The sequence below is a fragment of the Rattus norvegicus genome, chromosome 7 (genome assembly GCF_036323735.1).
Source record: "Rattus norvegicus strain BN/NHsdMcwi chromosome 7, GRCr8, whole genome shotgun sequence".
Lineage (NCBI taxonomy): Eukaryota > Metazoa > Chordata > Mammalia > Rodentia > Muridae > Rattus > Rattus norvegicus.
In genome coordinates, this window is record NC_086025.1 from 16,719,821 (window position 1) to 16,724,820 (window position 5,000).

The 5,000-nt window shown below is 46.0% G+C and overlaps 1 long non-coding RNA gene across 1 annotated transcript in view; it reads right to left on the bottom strand.

Moving 5' to 3' along the window:
- LOC134479842 (uncharacterized) overlaps nt 1–1,791 on the bottom strand; it is a 2,321-nt gene extending 530 nt beyond the window's left edge. The window contains exons 1-2 of the long non-coding RNA XR_010053638.1: nt 1,686–1,791; nt 1–1,488 (exon numbers count right to left, since the gene is read on the bottom strand). The exon at nt 1–1,488 is cut by the window's left edge and continues 530 nt beyond it. This is a non-coding gene — a long non-coding RNA (uncharacterized LOC134479842). The remainder of the gene's footprint in view (nt 1,489–1,685) is intronic.
- Between the last annotated feature and the right edge of the window lie 3,209 nt (nt 1,792–5,000).

The window sequence follows — 5,000 nt, forward strand, 5'->3', positions numbered from 1 at the left end:
TGAGTTTTATAGTAAACTCAGGGACAGCCTGGTTCCACAGCAGGACTTGTGTCTCAGGGAAACCAAGGACTATGAAGAAGGCGGTGGACTCGCATAGGGCATGCTGATCTCTGGGCTGTGTCTTCAACTTCAAAGTATGTAAGTAAATAACTAATCCCTCAAATGCATTTAAAATATTTATTCTCAGCCTAGGTTATTTTCCTAGGAATGAAGTAACTGAGCTGTACAGGGTCCATATGAATATGAAACCAGAGAATGTATACAAAAGAAATTTGTAAATTTAAAAATCGCTGCTCAATAGTGAGCTACTATTGTCCTATTGCCATCTCTGGTCCCTTTTTTCTAATCTTCTAAACAATGATCCTACCATTCTGAACCAGGCACTTACTTAAGGACTGTGTACTGAGCTAAACACATGTAGCTAAAATTCCTTCCCTTGGGTCGTGGTAAACAAGGTCTATTCTCCATTCCCAAAGTCACAGTGACAAACTGAGGTATGAGGCTAGAGTTCACTGTGGGGCCTCAGGGAGTTTATTGCACTTCCTTACAGAGGGTAGAAAAGGGGTTACTAACTGGTGGTGTGTGAGCTCTTTCCCCAGCAGGCTACAATTGGAGACCTTTGACCCCCCAAAAAATTAATGCTTCCCTGAAAAAGCTGTAGCAGTGTAGATGGAGCCTTCCCCCCTGTAGGGTAACAGGAGGGTAGATTGAAACGTTGTATCCTTTGGGAAAGCTCCTTCAGCAATTTAAAACAATTTCAGGATATCCTTGAAACTGATTCACTAAGCCCCTCCTAACTGTCCGGACCTCCCAACAATTCATCCTGTTTTTTAATTAAAACATTTTCCAGAAGCTCCAAAGAGAGCTGTACCCAAAGGAATCGGAAAATATCCCGCAGGGACGGGGGAGTGGGGCGTGCCTGAATCCCTAGGCTGAAGGTGGATGATGTAGAGCCACCCCAATAGATAACCACGCAGGAGCCTCAGGCCTTAGGAACAGCGGCCCATGGTCTGCCCACAATACTCCTGATTCCCCAGCCTGGAGTCCAGAGCAGGGGCGGGGCTGTCGTGTCTTGGGGCGGGGCCATGCGGGTGCACGCGCTGGACGGGGAGGGGAGACGGTGCATCCATGCTCTGATTGGGCCTTGGTTAAACAAGGGGCGGCAAGTTAGGCTACTTATGCCTGCTTGTATTGGATCCTGTTGAAGAAGGGCGTGGTTTTGTGAAGTCTGTTGAAGTCGGTTAAAACCCACCAGAGTGGCGGTGAGCCGGCTTCAGAAGGTTTTTGATGATGATAGGGAGACGCTCTGGTCTGGCTGTGCATGAGTGTAGGAGAGCCCAGGCCACGGCGACCAGGCCAGGGATGGCGGCCACCGGCAAGCTTCTTGTCTTGCTGCTACTCAGGCTCTGGGCGCCCGTTGTTCTTCTGGCTGGCTACATCAAGGTGAGCTCCGGTGCGAGGTCGCCTCCCATAGTCCGGGAGCACCATCTGTGGGCAAGCATGAGACCGTGGTCGGGGGTGCGGCTTGAAGTTAGGCACAGAGGCACGTGGCCTCTCCTTCAACCTTCCCATGCGCCTCAGCTTTGCACTGAGCTTAGCCCTGAGGTCGGGCTGACTCAGTTGCCTGAGAGGCCAAATGAAAGGCGTGTGGGTGTCGGGGCTGCGAGGCCACCCAAGTCCCCTACCTGTGGCGGCGCAGCGGCGCGGCTTCATCCTCTAGGACACCGCACTGCGCGCCCTCCCTCCACGGTGTCCCTGATCGCCCAGGCCTTGCGCCCTGCGGTCCTGTGGCGCTCTAAGTGGGCGGGTCCGCACAGGGTCCCTCGTGCCTGCAGCGGTCGGGGGGCCTGGGCTTCAGGTTCACCTGACGGTTGGCTCTCAGCCTTCTTTGCCCAGTGGATTTGGCAGCAGGGTTGCAGCTCCAGCCCTGGCGAGTGGCAGAGATGCCAAGAGAGACGGGAGAGGAGGGGCCGCCAGGGCAGCTGGGCGCTCAGCACCCTCCTCTGCCTCCCAGCCCTTTGTACAAGTCTGGCAAACTAGGGAACCCGGCTTTCCTGCTCCCGAGGAACGTTCAGCCTTTAGGGAAGCTATGCACCAGTACATTTGGAAAACTTTCAGGAGTATTTTACTTGCGTCAGGATCACAGTGGTTTCTCTGCACCAGAGGTCACGCCCCCCCCCATCCCACCCGTGTTAACCTGGTGAAGTTGTCCAGTGTCCCTGGTGGGTGGCGGGAATTCAGGCAACTGGAAGAGGCAGAATGTTGAGTGTTGAACATGTATTGGGGCATACTCTGCACCTAGCCTCCCCTCAAGAACCGTCTGTTGCCTAGGGAGATGTGGGACTTTATTTTCACTTTTCTCGAAATAGTGCTTGAACTGTAGGACTGGAATGTGTGTTTCTGGTATAGTTTATTTCTTCTTGTGCCTGCTCCTATTAAAAAAGAAAAAAAAAAGCACCGTGGCTTTCTGTAGGTTGAGCTTGTGTCAGAGATTGCATTTGATTAAATAGACATTACCTGAGAATGTTCCCGTTAAAAAAAAAAAATCCTTGCTCAGAATGAATTAATTTCTACAGAATATGTAAATATTTTTTCTGGTAAGAAGATCTAATGAGGAAAAAAAAATCCTCTGGATGGAACAGCTCAAAACAATCTTAGTATTGGTCTTGCTTTAAACTTTTTGACTGAGGTGGGAAAAAAGGTGAGTCCTTAGTAGAAACAGCAAATGTTTATACCTGAACTTTTAGATTCTTTCACCTTCCACACAGTGGGTAGGGTAGTGTCTGTGACCCCTGGTAAGAAGATGCTGGGAAATAGCTACATTGAGCAGGATAAGAAGAGAAGGGACTGAAGTGGGGAAACTGAGTTTTATTTATTAGGTGGGACTTAATGGGTCAATGTCAAAAACCATTGTTCACACTCAACCTCACTTCCCAGTGGTGTGAGAAAGTTAGGTGCTAGTAAATTCACAACAAAGGATTCTTCAGTTTTGAAGAATCCATTTAACATTTAATGCCTCCAGGTGGGGAACTACCAATATCAGAATTAGTTGTTATGGATTAATTTTGACCATTTGCTACACTGTACAATTGAAAAGTTTGGCTAAACAACATGAAAAACATTTTTTGCCATATTCTTTTAAAATGGAGTTTTCTGGACACCTCACTTCCTTGGAACATTATTGTTGTTCACATTGTCATTGTCTCAATTGCTCTTTCCTTTTGCTGAGTGGCAGAAAATTATTCACATGTGTACTCTTTGTTTATTTGCTGTCAAGCAAAGGATTGCTAAAGCCGTAATTCAGATGAGAATGGCTTAAATCATGATGTCTTCGAGAAGGCCTTATTGACATTAGCCAAGGGGATTCTGGCGAAATCCCTGATCAAGTTGCTTGGCACAGAATTATTGATTGGTGGATCTTTAGTGTTGACTAAATTAATCTTTTGCACCTTTTTTTTTTTAAAACACCTCTCTGCTCTGGGCACTTCCAGGGCCTTTTCTCTTGTGTGCAAGTCCCAAGTGTGTGCCTAAACTGCTCCGTTTCCTAAGGATGTTTAAGCTTCTGAAAGGCAGAACTTGAATCTCCTCTGCTATGTCTGAAAGTGATCTTTTGATGGTCAGTATCCAGGAAGCTCAAGAGTGACAACTGAGGTGGAAACTGCTTTCTGAGATCCTTGTGAAAGGTAGAGTTGTGTCGGAGTAATGTTTCTATTACAAGTGCATTTTAAAAGACACTGCTGGCAACAGAGAAACTAAACTAAGTGTTACCAGTCTGGTCCTCTTCTGTAGAAGAATTTCTTTCACTCCCATCTAAACTAAGCAGTCAGCATAATGGGACTTAAATGGTTGAGGAAGAAATTTTTCATTGACGTTTATATTTGAAAGTTGGGGGAAAGCCTTTAAAATATTTTAAAAGATGTATTTTATTATCTATGCATGTGTGTATATCTGTGTTGAGTGTATGGCATGTGTGTGCCCTTGGAGCCATAAGAGGTTTTGGATTCTCTGGAGCTGGAACTGCAAGGGACTGTGAGCCACTAGATGTAAATTATAGGCTCCAGACTCAGGTCTCACTTTGGAAGAGTGGGAAGAGCTTTCAAACACTGAGCCTCTCCAGCTCCCTCTGTAAAATATTTTAAAGATATATTCCTTTATTTATTTGTATGTCGAGGCCACTGTGGTGGTCATGGACAAAGTATAAAGCATGGAGTCACTTCTCTCCTTCCACCCTGTAGGCCCTGTGGAGCAAACTCAAGGGGTCAGGCATGGCAACAGTGCCTTTGTCCATCGCACCGCTGGGGAAACAAACTCTGAAGTAACTTAAGCTTTTGAGTCTGTTTTGTGTGCTTTGTTTTGTTTTGTTTTGTTTTGTTTTGTTTTGTTTTGTTTTGCTTTGTTTTGTTTTGCAGACAGGGATTCTCTGTAGACCAGGCTGCCTGAAACTCAGAGAGCCACCCGCCTCTGCCTCGTTAGTGCAGGGCCTAAGGGTACAAGCCGCCAACCAGTCCAGAATCTTTTTTTAAAGTCTATTTTTTTTTTTAGATTAAGTGTCAATCAAGTATTGTTCTTTGACAACCTGGCTTCTGAATTGAGATGTGCTATGAAGTGTACCATACACAGCAGGATGTGAAAATAGTATGAAAAAATAAAGGATCTTAACTTTTATATTAGTGCACTGGCTACCATGCCTTTATATTATTTTTCAGTCTCTTTGTGCTCTGGTCTGTCTGCTAGAGAATTGAATAAGCACCACCTATGTAAGCCTTTGTATTTCTCGGGCACACATTTGCTCACTGGCGGTCCTACATGCATCGTTAGCACCATTTTTGAGTATACTGACATGTTATACTGTCATGTTTCCCCCCAACAGTCTGGCTTCAAGTTGTTGACATGAGGCCTAATTTTGTTTGTGTTATTTTTTAGGTGAGAAGAGGTGAAGGGTACTGGAGGCCTTCCCCCCCCCCCGTTAAAGCTCAGTTTTTAATGTTATTTTTTCCTTG